At 41.1% G+C, this 24,316-nt stretch overlaps 1 protein-coding gene across 4 annotated transcripts in view; it reads left to right on the top strand.

Moving 5' to 3' along the window:
• The first annotated feature begins 551 nt into the window (after nucleotides 1-551).
• The window catches only part of BACH2 (BACH transcriptional regulator 2), a 261,959-nt gene continuing 238,194 nt past the window's right edge, over nucleotides 552-24,316 (top strand). For all 4 annotated transcript variants that reach the window (XM_073336767.2, XM_073336768.2, XM_073336765.2 and 1 more), the window contains exon 1: nucleotides 552-1,272. The gene's annotated coding sequence lies outside the window, so the exon portion shown is untranslated. The remainder of the gene's footprint in view (nucleotides 1,273-24,316) is intronic.

Below are 24,316 nucleotides of genomic sequence, written 5' to 3'. Positions count from 1 at the left end.
GGGTGGTGGGGGGGTCGGCCAAGTGAAATATCGCTGGAATCAACATTTAGGATGCTGCCGTTGTTGTCACGAGGGGGGAAGTGGAGGGCGCGCATAGATTTCGTGCCGGGTCTACGAAACTCTCAGGATAGCTTTTGCAAAGCTGATGCGCCCCGGGTTATTCCCACCTCTTCATGCAAAATCCCGGCCGCCCCTGTGGGCCTGAATCGCTGCTCCCATTGCGCTCCCCCAGCCCCAGGATCCTGCGGCCCCGGCTCCTCTGTCCGCCTCTGCAACCGTGAGAGCAGCACCTCCCCGCCGCTGGCCGCGCAGCGCTGCACCGGCCGCCCCCGCTGCCGCCCCGCGGGGCTCTGCACCACCAGGGAGCCCCCGGCACGGAGAGCGAGGACTACAACTCCCAGCCTGCCCCTCGGCCGCGCGCGAGCACAACCGGGAGGCCGCTGCGAGAAGACGCTGGAGAGAGCGAGCGAGCGAGCAAGGGCCACGGACTGGCTCTCTGAGAACGCTGGCGAGGGAGGTGCGCGTGCGCCTGAGCGCGGGGATGCCGGCGAAGCTGCCATTCGTGGAGCGGCGCTACGCCTGTTTCTGCGCGAAGGCGTCCCCGCCGCAGAGGGAGAGGGCGCTACGCGGTTTACGTAGCGTTATTGTGAATGGGAAAGGCGGGCGGCGGCGGCGGCGGCGGTGGGGGAGGTGGGGATGATGATGATGTCAGCCTGCGAATGTCAACAATGTAGCGATTGAGGGGAGTAGGCGGCGTTCCGTTGGGGAGAGCGCGAGCCACGGGGAGAGTGTAACCCACAGAACGGGGGCAGCCGCCGCAGCAGCAGCAGCAGCAGCAGCACGCCGCCGGGCTGCGAAGGCACCGAGCTGCCACCGCCTCGTGCGGCCGCCGCCAGCCCCGAGTGCAGCGGCAGCGTAGCGAGTCTTGTGCGACTCCCCCTCCCCACGCCCCCCCCTCCCCTGCTGCAGCCTTCCCTCCTCCTCCTCCTGCTGCTGCTGTTGCTCCCCGTCCCCTCCCTCTATTTTTCTCTGCAAAGACTTTGGAGGCAGCTGGTTTTTAAGCCATCGCCATGTGAGGTGCGTCTCCGCGGGTGCACATTCCTAGCCGCAAAAAAAAATATCCCTCTCCCCCCCCTCCCTCCATCAGCAGCAAATCCAGCCCCCCCCCCCCGCACCCCACCCCCGCTCCGCGTCCCACTCGGCCCCCGCGCCCCAGCGGGCTGGGGAGGCTGCAGCGAGAGGGGAAGGATCGAAAGTTGCCGGCGAAAGAAGGTGAGTCGCCTTTTCGCAGCTTTTTCCCGGGGACTGATGGAGCTGAAGTTTGGTGTGTGCGCGCGGAGCCGGGAGAGCCGCGGGGGAGGGAAGGGGCGGATTTTCTCCGAGCCAGCTGCTGCGGGGGCATAGCTTAAAAACAAGCCCCGTGCTCAGGCTCGCAGGAGGGCGAACAGTCATTTCTAAAAGTGGGAACCAGCCACAGAAACGTTGCGTAACTGAAAGTGTGTAAAAGGATCTGATGTGCGAGTTGAGTCCAGCTCGGCTGTTTGTTGGTGGCCGGTACTGGCTTGGCCTGACGCGCAGGGACCACCGCAAAGGGTGCCTTTTATGGGCGTTATGGTGGGGATGAAGGAGGAGCAGAGAGAGGGTGTCTGATGATGGTCAGCCCGCAGTTGCTTTAGCGTGCGCGCCAGAGGAAAGTGTAGCTGGTATATTGCATGCACGGTGATGGGTGTTTTGAGTAAGCGGGAGGAGGAGCCCAAGAGTAATAAGTCAGGCATGGGGGCTCTTGTTTTGTACGAGCGGAGGAAAGCAGCTGTCAGATTTCGAGGCCTTTTTAACGAGCTGCGAGAGGAGGGGGCATGAGGCGAAGCCCCTTTGACTACCCCCTCCTCATTTCCCCTTCGCATCTTTTATTTGGGCCTTTTAGCTCTTTACGGCGACTAGCTCGATCTTTCTTAAAAAAGGAAAACCCACCCAGAGGGTTTGCTGCGCATTTGTTGGATCCAGGCCCCCCGGCGAGCAAAGAATGCCCAGGTTAAGATAAAGCGAGGAGGGTGCCTCTAAAAAGCAAAGCAATCGGGATTGCATTTCCCTTTGGGTTCCTTGCACACTTCCCTTAAGCAATGTGACAGAGTGTGAATTTTTGTCCTCGCTGGGTGGCTAAATACTTCCTGCCAGACCCCGCTTTACAGCCACCCCGTTTACGTAAAGCTCTTCTCCTCAACCCCACTCCTCCTTCTCCTCCTTTCCTTTGATGGGGTTTTGTGTTCGGGATCTTATGTGTATCGCCACGTGAAACTGTTCAGTTCCCGGATTTCTCCCACTTTCCCCTTCGGGTTAGTGGTCACGTTGTGGTGTTCTGCAGTGGAGAGATGTTGAGGGGTGGTGCACTTTCGAAGTTAGGACCCTCTTTCATGAGGCAGTTTCTGTAGCTTGCTTGCTTGCTTCTTTGGCTTTTCTTTAAGAGTGGCTCAGCTATTTCATTAGACACCTGCGTGGGGGTATTGGCCACACTCACTTGTAAAATGCTTGCGTGGGCTTGGGGTTCGAACCCTGACTTCAGCTAGTTTGTAACCGCAAGTTGTTGCCAGACAACGGTGTAGTTGCTCAGTGTGTGTCACAGCCTTCAAAATAATTTTATTATTGGCAGTGTTCTTGTGGTAAACGGGAGACCCAGTTTTAATGGTTTCTTGCAAGCATCAGATCATTTCTTCATTTCTCAGGTGACATCTTTTTGCTTCAGAGCAGTTTTTCTGTAAATTTCATCTGTTGAGTGTATTTTAACAAAAAAAGATAATTTCTTTCCTGCCTAGTGGGGTCTGCAAAGAAGATAGTGCTTAATGAGAGACAATGCTTTCCCCCCTCTGTTTGGAGTAAAATTAGAGAGCAAGGGTAACTCATAACAATTTTCTCAGGTCATTAAAATATAATATGTAGGCAAGGCAGTTAGCTGCAAAAGCTCTGGCTGTCATGAAAGAAGCTAAGTGTGAAATCATGCCTCTCCTTTTGTGGAACAGGCTATTTTTATAGTACAGCGGGTGTCTTGCTTAAAATGCTTCAGTTATTGTGAGATCATCATACCCTTATTACTGAAGCCCTGGCAGCTCTGGGGTAAACTGCATTTTTCATTCTTTAAGGTAATAATGAACGTGAGGCAGAAATGGCACCTTGTTAGAATCAGACTTTAGTATCTACAAAAATTGCAAAATTATAGTGTTGCTGTTTGCTCTGCTGTAGTTGAACATTTGTCAGTGTTTTAATGATAAAAATCCATTTTATGAGACTTCATCATTGTCATAAAATTTGTATGCATTTTAATGTGGTATTTTAGGTCTTGAGCGGAGAGCGAGTATTTTAATATCTTTTTCTTTTTTGGAGGGGTAGATTTGTATGAGATTTTTGTTTTAGCTACATGTAAGTGTAGTTTGAAGGTGGTGTATTTGGTGTAGTTCACTTGTATTATTTGACAATTGTTGGATAAGGGGAAAATAAAATTTTGAGTAGGAAATGGAATAATTGCTTTTAATACATTTGAATGGAATAAAATGGCTAAGGAAGTGTGTTAAGCATTTAACTACAGGGCTCGTGTAGTAACATTTTATTAATCTAACATTTCAGAAAGCACTTCAGTGTGTAAATGAAAAGCTAAATTCTGCTTCAGATGAGTGCATATCCTTCTGAAATTCAAGATTGACTTTGTATCCGCTTGCGTGGGCCCCTCACTGTAGTATCTGAGTGCCCATGTTGCAGGTAGACTGGCATAGTACTTCACTGTACTTTTAAAGATTGGTGTTCTTTTCACACTTAACCATCTAACTCCAAAGATTGATTTGAAGGTGTTGGACATTATGCATCAAAATCAGCTGCACAAAGTGGAAGGAAATCTTGTCTAATAGTAAGAGCAGAGGATAGAGAATCAGAATTTCAAGTTTCTCTATCTAGCTTTTCCACTTGCCAGCTCTGAGATATTGGGCAAACCACTTACCCAAGGTGTGCCTCAGTTGACCAAATTGTAAAATGAGCAGAATAGCAACATTACAATAAAAAGTCCTATAGAAGCACAAGTAGTGTTAAGATGTAAAATTAGACAACATTGCATTTTTTATAATGTGCACTAACATACATTTTTAAATGGCAGACAGCAATGAGTCCTGGGAGGAGAGTGTCCACAACAGACTATACTCCAAAATATGTGTTTAATAAAATAAAAATACTAATTAGTCAATTGTTATCAATGATTTATATCTCATATAGTTTTAAAAAGCAGGAAATTCAGTGGTAGGGCTAATGTTTCTGGTTGCACCCTAGCATAGAGGCACATGGGACTTCCATTAGAATTAATAGCATTTATATGTGTAAACAGAATAGACCCCAGATACCATGATGATAACCCTGTCTCCCTCGCCTCCCCCCTGGCAATCTTTGCTTTCAGCCATAGTACCTTAGCATTGAGGAGAAAATTTCCAAACTATAGTGTGCTGTGCCCTAGGAATAATGTATATTTCTGACTGAGAGAAATGGCCCAAATCCAGATAAATAGGAGTATCATGTTGATGTCTAATATTCTTAATATGAAAAATCCTGGTAAATGTTTTGACATTGTAGAAGGCCTTGGAGACCCATTGACATTAATGAAGTTTAGTACAATCTTCATGCTGCACAGGGGTCTGTGCATCGCTTCATGTATGCACATAATTAATGTCAATGGAAGAGATGAAACCAAACACCTATGTATATGATATGTAGTATGGAATGTGTAATAGTAATTGCCCATATTTAGTTTTTTAAAAACCTCAATTGCTTGGCTGTTAAAGCTTGTCTTGTAGCTAAATAAATTAGCTATTCTTCTTCACAGGCTGCAGTATTTGTCAGACTAGCTTTTCATAAGAATAGCCATATTGAATCATACCAATGATCCATCTAGCCCAGTATCCTGTCTTCCAACAGTGGCCGATGCCTGATGCTTCAGAGAGAATGAACCGAACCGGGCATTTTATCAAGTGATCTATCTCCTGTCGTCCAGTCTCAGCTTAGGGGCATGGGGTTACGTCCTTGACTATCTCGGCTAATGTCTGTTGAGGCTTACTCTACAAATATCTGCAACCATGAAGAACAGTCAGAGTGACTTCCTCATTATTTTTTAAATCCCATTCCCCAAAACAATAAAGAGGACTACTTTCTCCTTACATGTCCATGATATCCATTCATTTCAGTAGGACTTTACTCATGCATAAGGCTGAGAAAAGACCTCTAAAAGTGCATCTGGGATGAGAAATTGTCCAGTTTCAACTTGATGGATGTTTAAAACATCTCAAAATGGGTCGTACAGTAGTATATGACAGGTCCTAACTAGACTCCTCTGTAGTGATTACATTTTTTATACAAGAGTGTGAATAGGTGATTTCTTAGAACTGCATATACTACAGGTGTATTGGGGAATTTCTTTTCCTTTTCTAATGCAGATGGTCCAAATGCATTTTACACTGTCCTCTAATTGTATGCAAAGCCCTGCTCATCTTGTAAGAGTGTCCACTCTTATTCAAAAGTGCAGTCAAAGACAACTTTTCTTCATTTACAAGCCTGACTTCTGTGTCTTTTGTCTGTTGCACATGTGACTTGCATTCTAATGAGCACATTATCACATCCTTCAAGTATAGATTTATGTTCACTTTGAGTGTGGTGTAGGGCTTGTGTATAACTTATTTCTGAGTTGGACTAAGGGGCATATACAATGCATTTTGTTGATGTAGTAAAGAAAAATTGGACCCATTTCTAATGAGAAATACCAGCTTTCTTTAAAAATCTAAGTGATTTGTTTTTCCATTACACTCAATTTGGGAGAATGTGGCAGATTCTTTGAAAATACTGCAGTTCTCCACTAAGATCTGAATAGGTTTTAAATTTGAATATATTGTTGCGGTTGAATGAACAATGACTCCCTACCTCTAAGTTTACCAGTGGTTTGCCAGGATAGTGTTCAGAATGCTTACTCAGCTTTTTACAAAAACTGGTCACCATTGCTTCAGCCAAAACATATTAACCTTGGCAGCTGCCTGAATAATAAGTACACATTTGAAGCTTGCATCAGGAAATGTATGGCTCTGTAGCCAGCTGAGTTACAGTGTGCTCATTTTGCTTCTTAGTTAGGCTGAAACATCTTTGTAGTGTGTTGAACAGCGTGATACTTATTCTGCCATTATTGGACTTTAAATTATAATTTAAGCAAAATCAAGCAGTGAAATGCATACAAATTTCTGTGTGACCAGTAATGAGCTTAAATTGATGCTACTGGTTTAGTACAAAAACTGTCAGCACTGATTGAGGATCTACAAATGTTCAAAATATGGTAATAAAAAAGAATGGCAGAATGGGTTTTGGAAACCCTACTAAATAGTTATAAATATCAAATCTTTGATCAGCCAAAAAGGGGATGCTGCTGGAGAATTTTTCTCTAGTTCCATTGCAGGTTTTATGCAAAGGCCCACCAAAACAGTTCGGAGATCATAAATTGTACTGGTATAGTAAACAGACAATTACAAACCGGCATGGGAGGTGGGGAGCATGACGGCTTTCCATACTACAATAAACAGAATGCCTGACTTATCCCAGATTCCTCCCAAACAGATTTTCTACAATAAATATACATAGCAAGCCAGTGTTTTATTTGACATTTAAACTAGAGCCTCAAAGAGAAGTCACTACAGTCTACGCTTTCTTTTCCCTCTTCGTGTATAGAAGATGACCTGAAATTCTCTCATCCTCTGTTACTTATTGCTTAAAAACTTTTATTTCATGGAAGTGTGAATATCATTTTTACATGACTTCAGAATGTATCAGCAACAAAAAAGTGTTTGAAGAACTCATAGAAACAGGAAAACCTGGGAATTTCTAGTTGTTTAAATCTGATGGGTGTTGAAATTGAGGCTATTACTTATTTTTGGCAATCTGGCTTCAAAATATTCACCCAAATTATAATAGATATGTGTTCCATTTGATTTCAGTGTGTAGGTTCAAGAGGAGTCCCCCATTCATAAAACCAGGAACTGTATATAGGTGTCTGTCACCATGCAATTCTTGTCTATAAAGCAACAGTTTTGCTTTTTGCAAAGAGAGAAATGAGTTAAATCTATTTGAATAAAGGCAGCTAAAACAAAGTGACCCTTGAGACTTGAACACAGCTGCTTGTTATAGCTGACATTCAAAGTGTTTATTATTAGTGATTGTTTTATAATTTAAATCTAAACTAGGAAAACAAGAACTGTAAGAGTGGAGGTGTTCCTGTGCACTAATTTGCATACACCCTGTTTTTGTTTAGTGGGGAGGTGTGTGCACTGTATGCAGAACAATTTAACATGTCAGCAGTTTCCTACAGGCAGCTCTTGCTGACTCACGTGTCTGCTGCAGCTCAGAGCTATCCTCATTATAAACTGTCCACAGTAAGAGAGACAGACATAGAGAATGTGAGTGTTGGTACATATTTTCAGTTCTCTGGCCACTGCTTTGCTGTAGTTTCTTCCCCCAGTACTATCAAAACCTTTCATTTGTTTAGGCTAGGATTTTGGCGTTCATGGCAAAAAGTTGCAGTTTTCTCCACCTCTGTTCAAACAATGGCTAAACTGCGTCTGGTTCCTGCAAATGTTTAATAGGACGTGTGTGCTTATGTTGGTTTGTGTGTTGGTTGGCTTTTTTTGAATGGGGATAGTGGCTTTACAAAAAAGGAACTATTGTTCCTGCTTCAGATACGGAGTTTAACATTAGAATGGCATTTTCCCTAGGTAATTATGGGCTGTTCAGTTTTTGAAAAAGCAGAATTACGCATTCCATTCAATGGAGAATTCCACTTAAAACCCAAAAACTTGATATAGTGTTCTATTATTTTCAAAGTTCTGCTAGCTCTTGGATTCTGTTTGTTTGTTGTTGTTTTTTATCCTATGTTCTGAAATAACTCCTGTTATTAACATTAGAGGACTCCTTCATTTATATGAATGATGAAAGCTTATATTCCAGTGCAACTGATCCTTTTTGGATTTACGGACTCTGTTCTGATGATTCAGAAGGTTCCTCAAGGTGACAGTTTCTGCTGATTCCATATATTTGTAATTGGTTTGTGTTTTGTTTGAATCTGTCACAGCGGTCATTGCTGAAATGGAGTATATTACCCATTTTCAGTGCTGGATTTAATCTTGATTATTTTAAAGATTAAAGGCACTCACTTTTTTTCTGAAGGGACTCCCCTTTATGTAACCAAAAGTAGTCAATGTAAGCAATCTCTAGAAGGATGATAAACTAATCAGCTGGTATTAAACAGGCATCGAGAGCGAAGGTGAGTTCTTGTCTCCTGTTTTGTTTTTAGTCAACTACTTTGACCGGTAATGAATAGAAAACCACACTGAGTGCCGTGTAACCCACGAAGAAGATGGGTGTTCTTGGTTTCCGCCAATACAAATGACTCATCAGTATCAGTAGGGTTTCTACTTCTAATAATAAAACTGTGCAAGACCTTTAAAACGTGTGGTTTTCACCCCTACTCTTAGTGAAAGGTTGGAAAATATTACTTTGTGCTTTTTTAAAGCTTATGGAAGGTTTCATGGTTTGCTTTACAATGTGAAAGGTCTTCCCTCTCCTTCCGCCCACCCAATAAAAATTAGTTGCACCGTTAGTTGTGATGCTGCTGCTTTTATTTGCACTATGAAACATTTCCTAACCTCCAGGCTTCGGTGTCCTGAACTTTTTTGCACTATGTATAGTAGATATTTAGTTGCACAGTTAGAGGAAATATAGGTGGAAAATCTAACCTCCTTTATCTCAGGAAGAAAAAAAGGGTGCACACTGCCTCATTCTACCAAGCTGCTATTTAATTCAATTTAATTTAATTTAATTCCATTCAGTTAAACCACTGTGGAGGATGGTAATATTGCTGAACAACCTATATTGCTATTTGATTTGGTGTCAAAGGATCCCAAAAAGAAGGTTAATAGAACATAAGAGTTGGAGAATAAATGGCAATGTGCAAAGCTGATTGCTCATTGCCTATGAGATAATTTGTCTTCTAGTAGTAAAAATGCAAAAAAGAAACTGATTTCTACTAAACCTTTGTCCTTCTTGAGTGCTCCACCCCTCCCTTTATGTTGTATAGGAAATTCAAACCTGATAAGAATTATTAGAGGAGAAGAAACTGTGTAGTCTGTGACAATTGTGTTTCATTGTTCTTTGGGTATGTTGTCTTTTGCATGTGCTTTTGTAAGTTAATGCCTTTTAAAAATTGATATAAAACAGACTACTTTCCACCCTGTAATACAGGTCAAATGTAATAATCATGCTAATATTACAGCTGAAATATTAGTGTTTGAAAACCAATATACTAGGTATTTCAGCTGTAATACTAGCCATTGTATTCTTTGAAAACACTTCCGATTTGCTCCCTTAATTTATTTAGAGGGGTGCTGTTTTGCTTTCCGGGTGGCACTGTTTAAAAAATTTCAGGATGTTATGGGTAAAGAAGAAGAAGACAAAACAAATCTGTGCTGCTGTATTACTTAGCATATTAACATATGTAAAACTAGCTTCCAGATATACTGCTTCTACTGTTGCAGTGCTTGCAACAGCAAATCACTCTTTTTATAAGTAGTTGGTGTTTCTGATTGGGCCTCTTTGAAATGGGATTTTTTTTTTTTTTTAAATCATTTTGGGGTAGATCATCAGCTAGTGAAAATTGCCATAGGCTCCAGTGAATTCAATAGACAATTCACACCAGCTGAGGATCTGCCCTTTTATGTTTAGAAGTCATTGTGCGTGGAATCATATTTTAAAATATCTATATTCTGTAAACTATTTTTTGTTTCTGATTTTACTGGATTACTTCCGATACAAGATATAGGCAGGTGTATAACCCAAACTAGGACTGAGGGTTTCTTTCAGGTACCTTTTTACTGTGAAAAGCACATTGAATAATACAGTTGTACAAGCCGGTGTAAACCTTACTGTGAGAAACATAAAACTTCTAATTATTCAGTACATGCAAAAATACGATGGTCCTGGGTTTATAAGAACAGGAGGGAATAGATAGCCAACTCCTGTAATCTTTATTTAAGGAGAACTCCTAGTGAAGTACATGTAGTAATTTTGTGTGGGTAAGGACTAGAGATGGGCTGGATCAGACGTTGTCCAAAGTTGAAAGGGATCTAGATTCGTTGTTCTGATTTCAGCCTGTCTGTAGAAAAGACTCAGGACCACAGACACAATGGTGGTAGGTGCATTATAAACATAAAAGGTAAAACTTACATGTTTTTGAAAGTCACATAGGCATGTAAGTTCCATTTTCAAAAGGACCTCAGTGAAGTTGAGACTTATGTTCCTAAGTCACTTAAATACTTTTGACAATTTTACCCAGAATGTTTAACCTGCCAAACACATCAGATTAAACCCAGTGCCTTAGAGTTTATTGTCAAACCCTTTATGCATTCTTGTATAAATACTTTAAAATGTGTGGTGAGGAAAAAATATGCAGAATTCTTGTGATAAAAGTCCAAATCAGTCAAGAGTATTCAAGAAACTGCAGTATTTCACTGAACAAGTACATAAAACTCATACATACAATAGTTTTATATAACGAGGTGGCTGTTTGTTATAGTTGGAAGTTCAAAGGCAATGCAAACATAAACACTTCTGCAAAGAATTCTTATGTTTATGCCCTTTTCCTTTGCTTTCCTTTCTTGATCTTTTTCTTTCTTTCTTTTACTGTTAGACTAAAAGTGGAGTAAATGATTCATTCATTAGTCAGTTTCTTGGACAGTTAATTCTCTACCAATTTATGTTTACCTTCCACTAAATTCATAATGTGAGTAATGCTTAATGTGGTAACCACCAAATTCCAAGCTGAAAAGCTGTAAGCATTACTAAAACACAGTATCCAGCCTTTCCCTTACCATTCTGTGTGTTTGAAGCTAGTATGATTTGGCATGGTGAATGATAGTCACAGCATAATAGTTTTGTCTAGCCTTGATTGTTAATTCAGAATTCAAGGTTGCAAACTAATACACAAGTTTGTTTGGGCACTGACTTGTGTGTTTTGGTTTTAATTAGTATAACATTTCCTGTTCTTCCTTTCAGCTCCCCAGCACTCAAAGCCACAGGCTCATATGCTCCATTAGTTGGTTTCCACTATTTTATTAAGCTTTGTCATTCTCTGTGTCACTAAATTGGGAGTACATTGAGGCACACACTTAGTGAAAGCTGCCTGGTATTGTCATGAAAGACTGAAGTTGATGTTAGCTAGCAAACAGTTGCATTGCTTTTCAGCTTCCTTTTGGTGAAACAATCCTTATGCTGCTGAAGTGTTATCTCTACAAAACTTGAAATTATAAAACCTTCCTATAAAGATTGTGCAGATATTTGGTTATGAGGTGATGCCAATCATTTTGAAGATGAGTATAGTAGTGAAAATACTACAAGTGATTCAAACAACTCATTCTTTCTCATGAGAACTGGAGTACCGTAAAGAGTAACAAGGTCAGTAATGTCATTGCAGAACTTTATAGAACCCAAAGTCTTTTCAGAGTGTTCTAAACTAACAACTGACTAAAACCCTCAAAAGCAAAGGAATTTAAAGTTAAGGAGAGACTTCACAACTGTGCGTGTGTGTGTTTGGGGGGAGGGGTAAGAACAGTGATAACAAAAGTGATTCACTTGGCCAGCCACTTTCTTTATTCACTTTATAGGTATTTCAGATATTTCTTTCCTTTCTTTTTTCAACGCCACTTCTCCATCTGGTTGATCCTGCAGTGAGGTCATTACCTCGATGTTTGATGTTGGCAGGTTGCCATAGATATTCATGTGATGCCACCAATTTAGCATTACGATTTCACTGTAAACTGAAGCAGCAAGAAAATGGCAGGTTGTGAAAGTAACATGTTCTTGTTAGTATCTTCACTAAGCAGAAAACAGCCTTAATCGCTTCCAAAATAATAATGCCATGGTACAGATTTATCACTTGCTGGAGCAGTCACCTTCATGAAAAAAAAATATCTCTGTGCAGGTTAGTATTTCGGGGGGAGGGATAGCTCAGTGGTTTGAGCATTGGCCTGCTAAACCCAGGGTTGTGAGTTCAATCTTTGAGGGGGCCATTTAGGGATCTGGGGCAAAAATTGGGGATTGGTCCTGCTTTGAGCAGGGGGTTGGACTAGATGACCTCCTGAGGTTCCTTCCAACCCTGATAGTCTATGATTCTGTGATTTGGGGGAAAACACATGCCAAAACTTTTACCCATTTCAAAATCTGATGTTAAATCTCAAGTTTCTGAAGCCTTCAAATGCCTTTGTTCAGTTCTGGTTCTGAAATATGAGAAATCTTGCACTTAGGAAATTTTCAGCCCCACTTTGCAAACTGGAGGCACTTTGGATAGTTCATCTAAGCTTTGGGTAAACATATATAGTTTGGATGCTTATCTGAACATAACCAATTTCACACACAAGTACTCCTTTTTGCGAATACAGACTAACACGGCTGCTACTCTGAAACTTATCTGAACATGTAACCTTTCAGTTTTGCATATCCTGGTAACTTAAAGACTTCATAATTATAAATGTTTTGTTTAAAATGCATTTACTTCTCAATACGTTGTTTGTAACCATTTAGTTACAAAAGCGATGTGCTTGTGGTTGGATTTGGGGTGAGGGGGTTTCAGTTGTATTTTCAGGATGGACATTAGCTGAAAACTGTATCAAGCGCTTTACTCTTTTTAAAAAAAGTGATTTATAGATTTTTGTTGTCGTTTAGATCTGCTCTTGAGCTGGCAAGGTATAAGCTGTGTTCTAACTTGCCACTGTTTGAAAGGAGCAAAGAATTAACCAGTACTACTGCTTTTACTGCCCGTGTCCTGCCTCAATCGAAACAAAATTAATCCCTTAGGACCGTATTTCACCCTGGACTTTTTTCATAAATTCTCATTTATTTCAGCAACAGCTCCTGATATGATACAAAATTGGAGTGAGCCAGAGATCATAATGAAACGCCTGAGAAATTGCGGCATCTTACTGTAGTGTTACCAAAACACCTCTTCACTTTCAATAAGCAGAATTTACATTTTAATAAATGGCCTGGAATCTGCCCAGTTAAGACATGTGTCTTGTCTCCCCATGCAATACTGCACAGCTGTGATCAGTGTAGACAGTTATGTGGGTGGCTTCTCGGTATTAGAGAGGATGCTGCAGGCCAGGTGTTCTCTGAGAGGGGCCATCAATCAACTTTTGAATCTACTACCTCCATCCTCTCGCCACTCACCCACCAACCCACATCTCTGTGGCCCAGTACAACCCAAATTTAAACTTTCAGGGCATGCTACAAGACCTGCATATTTTTCAGGGCCCAGCGGAGGAAGGAGCTGGTGTCTGCAATAGTGTTGGACTTCTTGTCTTGATACTACATTTGTGTGTGAGTGTGGAGTAGCTGCTAGTTTTACTTTTAATTTGATTGTATTTTTAAATTTTGATAGGCACCTAGAGATGAAGTTTGGTGCTTTTTTGTATATTGTTATAAATCTAAGTAGATATGTTGCAAGGAATTTCTTGATTACTTCTAGCTGTTGGTCTTCAGTTCTTTAACATTGGAAGACAGATCTTCCAAGTTAATCTTTTACTGTCAGAAATGGACCCTTTGTATTTTGTAAGATTTTTTCAATTCATTAATATGGCATAGTTGCCGATCTTGGAATTTCAGGCACATACATTACATTTCCTTGTCAGAATGTCAGACTAGATGATCACAATGGGCCTTTCTGGTGTGATAATCTATGAATAATCTGTACTTGTATAGGTAGGTGATTTACACTTCATTTTAGCACCCCACTTTTTGTAAGTGCCTTTTGTGGGATGTTCAGGGATTTGGGGGATTCTGTGGTCAAAGAAAAATTGATCAAAAAGTCCAAGGATTGTGGATTAATCTGGAATGCAGCATGTACCATTGTGTTAATAGTGTAATTCTAAAGTCATATTGAATGCTTTTTCTTTTATGAAAGTTTTTTTTTTCTTGTCTTCAGTTTGTTTTAAAAGAAACTTTTTGGAGATTGAAGACATTTCTTTATAAGAAGCATGGTAGTGTCCTTCCACATAATTGTAATATAAAACGTAGTTGAGAATGTGTAAACATATAACCTGGAAAGGATTCTCTCTTCTGTATTTATAGAGCAGTGATTCATTTTGCAGGTGCAGATTTATTCAGTTAAAGAAACCACTATTTTAAATAATTGTTCAAGTGAAACACAGACTTTACACATGACTTTTAACTATTAGCTTTTATTTTTAACTCCCTCCCCCCACCCCCCAAATATTATTAAGTTTAAGGCAACTCACGGAGGGAAAATCACTGTTGCAGCATATGCAAATTTTGTCAAACAGTTTCCAGAAGACGCTTCTTTTTAAAAAAATAAAATTAAAATCATCCTGTAGGCATGAGGATTCTTGGGCTTTTCCTACCTAAGATCCAGGTAACAGGAATCCCCTTTTTTATGTAGGGCTCATCTAAAAACCCCTACCACTCGTGTATACGGGCTAAAAGTCTTCTTAAAGGGTATTAAAACCAGCTGAAACCCAGCTGCCCTGTAGTTTCCGCAAAGAAAGCCCCTTTAGATGGGTTTTGCTGTTGGGCTCAGGTTTCAGGTTCACAAGGCCCTGTCATGCTATTAGTGGGTTTTTTGTTTTGTTTTTTTAATGCAGTACACCTTATTGATTTACCGGAGAAGTCTTGCTTCAGAACCGGTGGCAAGACCGGATCTGTGCCATAATTCTAGTTTATCAAAGAAAAAACTGTCTGAACCACATTGGTTAATGGTACCTAAAGGCCAAAAGGAAATGAGGATACTTCTGTCCCCCCTCCTAACTACCCCCTTTCTCCCCACTCCAACCCCATTCAATCATTAGTGGAAAATGCTGGTCAGAAGGGCAAACGTTTTCTGCTGAGTGCTAATCTCAACCGCAGCTCCCAGTAGTCAACAGAGGTTATGTCCTGCTTACCATAATTTTCCAGTCTTGTGTGGGTTTGAGGGGGATCAGTTGCCCCTTGTGTTTTTCTGGTAGTTTTTTATGTAGAGTAGGTTAATCATCACAAAGATTTCTGACACTGATGCTCCACGTATATATTTTTACACATATGCTGATAGCTGCCTGTGTACTTTGTGGCTGTTGCAGTGTAGCTGGAAAGTATGTGGGAGATTGTCTGCTTCCTCTGAGACTGTTACAGGTGGTCAAATGAGGTTGGGGGAAGGAGGAGAAGCAATGAGAGAGGTATTACACCCACTTCCTTTGGCGTACATTGTGATGTACTGTAACCCACTGGTTCAAACTATATTCGCACTGCATCAGGTTTTGCTTGCGGTAGTTTTTCTTTCACTGTTACTGATTTGCTTCTTGTAGGTTTATGACTAAGGCTGCGGTTTAAATTTGCCCATTTTAGGTATATGAAATCTTTAAAATGATCTAGGGTTGCATTTCTTCCTCTTTTTGCCATGGCCTTTTCTGTCTTTAAAAGTTTCCACAACTTTTAGAGACCCAGAAGCTTAAAAAAACACCCCAACCATGTCTAATAATCAAAGGTCAAAAAAGATACTCTCTATCATACAAAAACCGAACCTATTTTGGGGGCATTGAAAACCATTTTTTTTAATGCAAAATTATACTGATCCTTAAAATTAAAGTCAAGTTAAGTTTCGATATTTGGAATATTACAGGAGTATCATTCAGATTAGGTGTCTTTCCTCCCCTCCCAAACTGCCCACAAGGAGCTTAATGTTAGCATTTGCAAATACAGATTTATTTTAAAGTTCCAGTATGTCTTCCCCTTATATTCTGCAGGGTCTGTAACTCCATTAACCACTTGCCTGCTGTTTAATACTCTAGATAGAATGTACCTGCAGTGCTTTTGAATATTCTAAGTGTGTGTTCGTATTCCATTATTTCTGATAGGATGTTAATTGAGCATGACAATACAGTAAGTGTGGTGGCAGACTAGTAGTCAAAGAGTTAATATCAATAGGCATTGCATATTCTCACTGAGGAAAAAGTGGACATGTGTAAGTAGATAAGAATATTATAGTGCCCTTCTTCCTTCAGTAAGAATGTGCAGATCCCATTATCATTAACTTTCCTCATTGATATGGTCTGTCAACATGCCATTGAAATTTAGTGGAATGAGAGAATGTACCTACTAGCGTTTTTAGCAGCAAAATAGGTATGTTCCACCTGGACGTGCCTGGAATGCCTGGTGTCAGTCAGTGGTTGATAGAAGTTAAAGTGTTCCACTTCAGGGGGATTTGTGCACACTACTGAAGATAGGCGTTGAGTTATTGAATTTAATTATTCAGTTAATTACAACTGAGGTGTAAGATACTCCGACTGTCTAATAATAATTATAATGTCTCCTATCTTATTGTTGATTCTGACTGGAAAAAAAGACACCAATCTATTTGATAGTATGAAAAAAGTTGAAAACTTCAAATTATGGTTTGAAAATATTAATTTATGCATGGTGTCACAGTTATGAATTAGCCATGGTTGATGCATGCTTTGAAAAAATGGAAGGTAAAATAAAATGGAAAAATTAAAAAGTAAAAGAAAACCAAACTCAAAGGCTCCCACACAAATATAGACAGAGACCTGAACAATTAGTAAAGTGGAACAACGTTTTAGTTAGCTTAATTTTGAGGATGCTGCTGCTCATTTTGTAGCACACTAGCCTAAGAGTTCAGGTCTCATGGCAAGACTGTTCTTTCTTAACTCTTTTTAGTTGTATACTGTGGTTCAGACAGTGCTTGGGAAGAGGTGTGTGTGAAAGGGGCTTTCAGATGAAAACCCCTGTAAGTATGCTCAGCTGCCAGGCTGAAACTTTTGTACTGCATTATTTATATATAAAAAGTTTGTATAGATCAGTGGCTCTCAACCTATTTACCATTGTGGGCTGCTTATGCAGCTCTCTATATGTTATGTGCGCTGCATCACCGCCACACGTGCACACACACGCTCTCTCTACCTGTACGGCCCTGATGTCACATGGGTCGCAGCTGTATGCTGACTGGGCCACGGGTTGAGAACCACTGGTATAGATGATGCAAAGCCACAAACTTGCTGAACCCATGATTCAGAAATTACACAAGAAAAGTGCAAAAATTAGACTAAAAAAGCTGGCAGGTACCTTTGTTATATGCCAAAGTGGATGTATAATTACATGCCCCCGTTCATTTAGGTACTAGAGTAGATGGTGACATTAAAAAAAATGCATCTGTGCTAATTAAATCCTTTCCTTACTGCATCACTTCAAAAATACTGTATCCAAAGGAAAATGCAGCTTGTTTGCTTACAGGAAGCCATTTCTTTAAACTAGAACATACAGTAAAAAGGCTGGGTGGGGCATGTTTGTCTCAGCATGAAATCAAAAGAAGATGAGTGCACTGTATGGAGGGGCCCTCAAATGAATCCAAAATACTTCTCTCTCTGCTTCGCAAAATCAGTTGGCGTGCATAGCAGTCCTATTGTAAAACACTGATACAATGAGTCAAATTACATAGGAAAGAAACTCTGCCACTTAAACATCTAAAAGGCCAGAAAGGGATATGTGATAAGAGAAGCGGGAGAACTTTGAAGAGTATGTGTGTGTGTGTGTGTGTGTATGATACTTGCATACACAAAGTATCACGCACACACACACACCCGTGTTCAATTCATGCAGATATTTATCTAAAGGTATAAACTTTACGTTCTGCTCACAGACACATGACAAAAAATATTTTTATTTCAAAGGACCTAATGGGTAACACAAAGAAAACATAAATATATTGTACAGTGATTTCCATATAAATACAAACTAGGGCAGGAAAAACTTGACCACACTTCAGTGGAAGGAGATCAAAAGTTAAATTGAATTGGAAACGGCTCTTAATTTCCCCCTTTCCACAAAGAAGGAATGACTTTTCTTGATGGAACATTGTGTAATGAATAGAGGTTTTATATAGATCAAGATAAAGATGTAGGTGAGGGAGATGTTGTTAATAGGTGACAAACTATATATAATGTCCAAAAGAAGTGTCCTAGAACACTGCCAGTCACTGACTAAATTAGCACTTGCTCTAGATTTTATTAGTTTAAAGGAAATGTAGACCTGGAATGTTTAAATTGTCTGTTTTGTTATCTTGATTTGTAACTGCTAAATAAATGTTTGTGTATTGGTTGCTGGACTCTTCACTACAATAAAATTATAGCAACCCTCCTCCCACACTGTATTAGTACAAAACACCGCAAACAAAATATATTCATATGTAGAAATTAGCAGAAGAGTATATCACCTTTTCTGAGGTTGGAGCCTATGAAATTGGGCTTTCTGTGACTTGGTTGTCACCAGTAGAGTCAGTCAGGCCGATCAATCTTAGAATGCTAGTGCCCATGTTTTTGTCTCCTTTGTCTCACAGTAGGCTGTCCACTTGTTGTTGATTTTGCTGGCAGTCAGAAGCAGCTGGGTCCTGTAAGCTGAAATGCTGTTTTTTCTTCTCCTGCTGTGCTGGTTACCCCATTGCGGGGACAATGTTACCTCATTCTTGTACTACCAGAAGAAACAGATAATTAGGGAAAAGTGCAACGCTTATTAATTTGTGTTGTAATAGCACCTAGAAGCTAGGGCCCAGCGTAGGGCAGCACTCTCCAAAGCTCCAACCAACGATTTGTTCTTGAGTACCATCTATAACCTCCCTATTTCCATTTTCTCCCATAACTGACTGACTCCAGGGTTGAATTGCATGTCTGCACCATATTTTCACACCCCAAGCTAGTAGAGGCTTCAGTAAATATCTCTTATGTTGCTAGCACAATGGCAGATAACGTCTGTTACTAGCTCTAAGGGTCTATATGTAGCTTAACAAAATTTGGTTGCTTCCAGGCTCCCTTTCTCTCTGCATCGCTTTGCTCCCCGGTAAAGGAGTCTATTGCTAGATCTCTCTCAGATTCAAGCTTTGTGTGTGTGTTTCTTTTCAGTCTCTTAAGGGACGCTTTGTTTCCTCTGCGTAAAAGACACTCACTCATCCACACCGTGTCATGAAGGGCCCAGAAATGCCCTTTGGAGAAGAGGACATGGGAATTAGAAAAAGAAGCTGCTGCATGGAGAGAAACCCAGACAACCCAGTCCTCTTAAAGAAAATGTCCTGAAGAAGGAGAATTATTTGGTAATACACATGTCTCAGACCATGCAGCATCATTCTCAGATACCAAGGAGGCCAGCATTCCATTCTAAAGTGAGTGGCAACACTGAATTCTGTGCAAGATACAAAAGTCTTGTTGGCTAGAAACTTGAATGTAGCTAAATCAGGACTTCAGGTGTTGACTCCAGTTTTTCTGTGGGATCCCCTAGGCAGAAAGCTGGAGGGAGCAGTGAGAAGGACTTTTGATCAATAAGCATCTCTGTCTGTGTCACCTGTGTGTTCTGAGAAGTAATAGCATGGCTAGCAGAAATTTAAGCTGACAAAAACATGCTAATAAACAGTCCTAACTGGTCTGTCATAATCTCGCCAAATGCTTCTTGGTATTTAGTAGTCTTAACAACCTGGTGCTCTATTTTGCTTGCTTTTATTATATTGGGTTTCTCATTAGTGGTCCACTGGAACTTAAGAATCCATCCTTGAATTGTGGATAACTCTTCTGAGTTAAGAATGTTGACTGTGGCCAGACTCCAGTATTAGAAAGATTTGAGGAATATAAGCTCTCCCTTCCTCTACTAGCTTCAAATCTCAGAGACACACACAGTCTTTTGCCTTCTGTGGGCACACACTGTTTGTTTCAATTCCCAGCCTCCCCCCATCATAAATCAGAACTAACCCAAGTTCCAATGGACATAGTGGCAGTGTTAAATTTTCCTTTTTACTCGGGGAGAAAAACGCAAATTCACAACAAATAATCCCCAAAATTTACTGGAAACATTTAAGGCAGAGCATAAATGCATGCCCCAAGTCTAAAATTATCCTCTTTTCCTTCAAAAATGGTATAGGATCAGCCCAGTCAGTTGGGATCAATCTTTTTGGAGAGTCCACTTGAATTATTCTGTAGTTAAGTATAGGGCATAAGACCTGTCCTAGATCTAAAACAGTCAGGGGACCATCTTGATACTGTGAGTATTTCTTCCTATCAGTAAAAAACAAACAAACAAAAAAAACACAGCCCTTCTCAACTGGTGGTGCAACAGATATGGTGAGTCCCTTGAATTTCATCCACCACAGCTGCAAGCCATGAGTATATGAGGGGAGTCCCCACCAGCTGCAAATAATAATTTCCCCTAGATTTTCCGTTGGACAAAGAAACTGTGTAGTGAAACAGAAGACAAGCTCACCTGGATCTCCTGTCGATTTAAAGAGCACTGAAAAAAACCATTCCTATCAGTTCAGATTACGCTGTGGTAGCTTGCTTGAATTGGAAAGGTGGGATAGCCTAAATGCCTCTGTTAAAGAAATCCAAGCTGCTTTGCAGTGGGTTGTGTAAAACTTAAATCCTGTAACACCCTTTTCTTCCCCTGACATTTCAACACACACATGGACTGGCTGAGCAAGACACCAGAGCATGTGAGTGAAGCGTAAACTAGATAATCTGTAAAGCAGGAGGAATATGCACTGAAAAATAGGTAAGTCCCAGATACTGTAGCAGATATCCAGGAACTGGAGCATGAGTAGAGGGATGCTTTTGCTATCATCTGTCAATAGACTCCATGCCTCCCATCCCTTCCTCCCTCATTGCCTTTCTCCTGACTTGGAAAACAGTCTAAACGGTGGAGAAAAAGCAAAGCCATCGAATCATTCTAACTACAGGAGGCCTTGCTTCCAAGTTTTCATTCCAGAAAAGGCATCGGGAAAGTATTCTCTTTATCAGTGCCTACTCTTCCCTTTTGGTTATTGAGACCTTAGTACACTTAAATCTACAATACTCTGTTTTTATGTAGGTAGAGTTCCCTCCATTGACTAAATATATTTTTGCCATAGTCTAATTTGTGCACAGTGTGTCTAGATATTTAAATAAGTGGATGAAGGATTCTAAATTAATTTTATCAATGCAGGAAAGGCATCTGGGAAGCTATTCTGTTCTGTATAGGTTCTTACACTGCATCATCACTGTAGTGTCTGAACACCTTCCAACAGTGCATTAAGCAGCGTGATGAACATCTGTCACGTGTAATTCATTCTCTCTCTTCTCCTCTCCCCTGGGGGAGACGAGTTCTGTGTGTGTGTAGTATATGGTTTTGTTTTGGTTTCAAAATATATATGTATAATATGCATGCTGCTGTTTGTTTAGATCAGAGAAGGCAGATGGCAAGTTCCATTGTGCTTGAAGGGAGTAGTTGTGACTCCTGCTCGGGGGGTACTCAAGGCTGAGGCACCTTGGCTTCCTCATGCTAAAGACAGGTGGTACCTTGTCTGTGCCTGCCGGGCGTTGGCTCCCAGCTCCACTGGCCATGGGCAACACAAGCTCTCTCTCTAGGCCTGCAGTGGTTAATGATAGGCATCCCCTTGGAGTGTCCAGCCCCTGCTCTGCTGGACACTCAGTACTCTCACATCCACTGCTTCCAAACAATCAGTAGACTGTTCTCCCCCCTCCGCCCCCTTACCAGTTCCATCTCAGATCATCATTCCAATTAACACACAGCATTTAGATAGGTTTATTTAACAAAGCTTCCAAGTAATTGCAAGTAGAAGTATTGGAAACAAATGGTTACATATAAAATAAATTTATAACATGCATTCTAGAGCCTAGACTGAATTAACAAGATACTTTCATGTCTAATAAAGTGCTGCTCACCTGCAGTTTACAGCCAGGGTAGCTGTGACACTCTTTTCATGAGACAAATCACTTGCCAGTTTGCCTCCTCGGTGAAGGATCCTGTGTGTTTTTTTTGCATGTTCTAATATACCAGACTAATCCTTTGATCTTAGACACAAACAAGACACACCCTGCTGATGTTTTATTCCCTGTTGGTTTTCTCTCATAGATTTCCTAGTCTTTTCACTCTTTGACTTAGTATGCGATTAGGCATCCATCGTAAGGCATGCAATACTGTCCTGGCCGGACAGAGAGATAAGCGTCTGTTACCTCAGACATGTTCCTTTCACATAGGAGGTATGTCCCCTCCTGGTGAACTGCCTTAACTATCAGACTTTAAGAATATAAATTTTTGTTTAGATACATAATTCCTTAAATATTTTCCATACATATATTTCACAATGATTATGATGACCAGTGGGCTCTTGGCTTTTGATAGAGACCTCCCATGCCACCCTTTCATGAACTATTGTACATATATCCACCCTAATCAATCCCTGTAAAAACCTGTACACCCTGCTTGTTGGGACAAAAGAGTCCCTGAGTCACAGCAGTTAACCAGTCTTCATCCTGGAGCTTCAGGCAGTCTTCTAGATATCCTGGGCCCAGGCCACTGAGTGAGCGCCTTGAAGATAAGGACCGAGACCTTGAACTTGAATCATTATTCTGTGGGAAGCCAGTCTGCAGAGCAGAGAATTTGGCAACCTCAAGCATTAGTGTGTAAGCCAGTTTTGAACTGTGAAGGATTAGGAGGACGCTTAATGTGGGGGGCATATTATCCCTCATCTGCATAATGCAAAGCTTCTTGTATCTTCTTCTGAAGTATCTGGTGCTGGCTACTGTTAATGTTATGCCAACAAAACTACACAGGATCGTTTCAGGGGACAAGACAAGATGTCACTTTTATTATAACACAATTTAAGACCAATAACTAATATCGAATACCTATGTACACACACACACACACACACCCCAAATGTTCTGCAGCTGCTGTATAGTTACCAGTCCTGAATGTAGCTTGAGTTCGTAGCTTGAATTCGTAGCTTGTGGCAGCTAACTGGCCAGAAAAGCCAGGCACAAGGAAGGGCTGGGTCTCTGTTGGGCATGCACCGATGCCCTTCCATGTTGGCAGCAGAATGTTACTCTTCAAAGTCTTCCATCTCACCCATCCTTTTTGTAGGTATAGGTCTTGCTGTGTCACGCTGCCTCTGGGTTCGGTGTGATTGATCACCCGTCAGTTGCAGACATAACTTTCAGCCTAGGACCTGGCTTTGATGTTTCTTCAGTTGTACTTTTGTTCTTTTCTTTTTAGAATGGACTCTTCTTGCTTTTGTCAGGGCTGTTGTCTGCATCTTCAGCCGTTGGTGTTTACACTTTATTTCATCAGGACAGGCTGGGGCTGGAGGTTGATTCCATCATCCATACATATGTCATTCACACATCTAAACTAAACTAGTAAGATTACTGCAGGATTTTGCAAAAATGAAGGGTGCAGCAAGCTTTTATAAAATGAAGCAAGCATTTTAAAATGCAGTTTGAGTTACAATATGGACAAGTGTAAGGAATGGCAAACAGGGAACAGAAGTTCCAATATTGACAAGTATAATGAATGACAAACAGTGAGCAGAAGTTACAATGTTGAAACAGCGCAAGTTTCAGCAATTTATGCAGCAGTTGGATTGAAAGTGAAGCTCAATTAGCCAGTTATTGGGGTAACCAGTTTTATGAATGAATGTTGTTTCATTCATAAAACTTTGCTTATGAAGTTATATTAATAAAGTGAACAATTAAAAACAATTTCATTGATCAGTTTTACACGCTTAATGTGGGGAGCATATTATCCCTCATCTGCATAATGCAGAGCTTCTTGTATCTTCCTCTGAAGTATCTGCTGCTGGCTACCGTTGGAGGTAAGGACTAGCTTGACCACGGGTGTGATCCAGTATGGCAGTTTATTGTGTACAGTATAAAGCACCACTATACACTAGCCATAGCTAATAGTAATGTTCATTTGATGGAAATAATAGGGGAGTATTCTTTAAAAAGACATTTCAATCACAAGTACTATGTGTAGGAAACAGCTTCTAAAGAAATTGAAATAAACAAAAATAAGAGAAGTAATCTACATGGCCCTAGGCCAGGGGTGGGCAAACTTTTTGGCCTGAAGGCCCCATCTGGGAATAGAAATTGTATGGTGGGCCATGAATGCTCACAAAATTGGGGTTGGGGTGCAGGAGGGGGTAAGGGCTCTGGCTGGGAGTGTGGGCTCTGGGGTGGGGCTGGAAATGAGGAGTTCAGGGTGCGGGGGGGAGGGGAAGGGCTCTGGGGTGGAACTGGGGATGAGGAGTTTGGGGTGTAGGCGGGGGCTCCGGGCTGGGATCAAGGAGTTCAGAGGGGATTCAGGGCTGGGGTAGGGGGGTGGAGCAGGGCCATTGGAGCACATAGGAGCTGGAGGGGGGCCATGCCGCGGCTTCGGGAATCGCATGGAG

This window comes from Lepidochelys kempii, chromosome 3 (genome assembly GCF_965140285.1).
Source record: "Lepidochelys kempii isolate rLepKem1 chromosome 3, rLepKem1.hap1, whole genome shotgun sequence".
Taxonomy (NCBI): domain Eukaryota; kingdom Metazoa; phylum Chordata; order Testudines; family Cheloniidae; genus Lepidochelys; species Lepidochelys kempii.
This window is presented reverse-complemented; position numbering and strand designations above follow the sequence as displayed.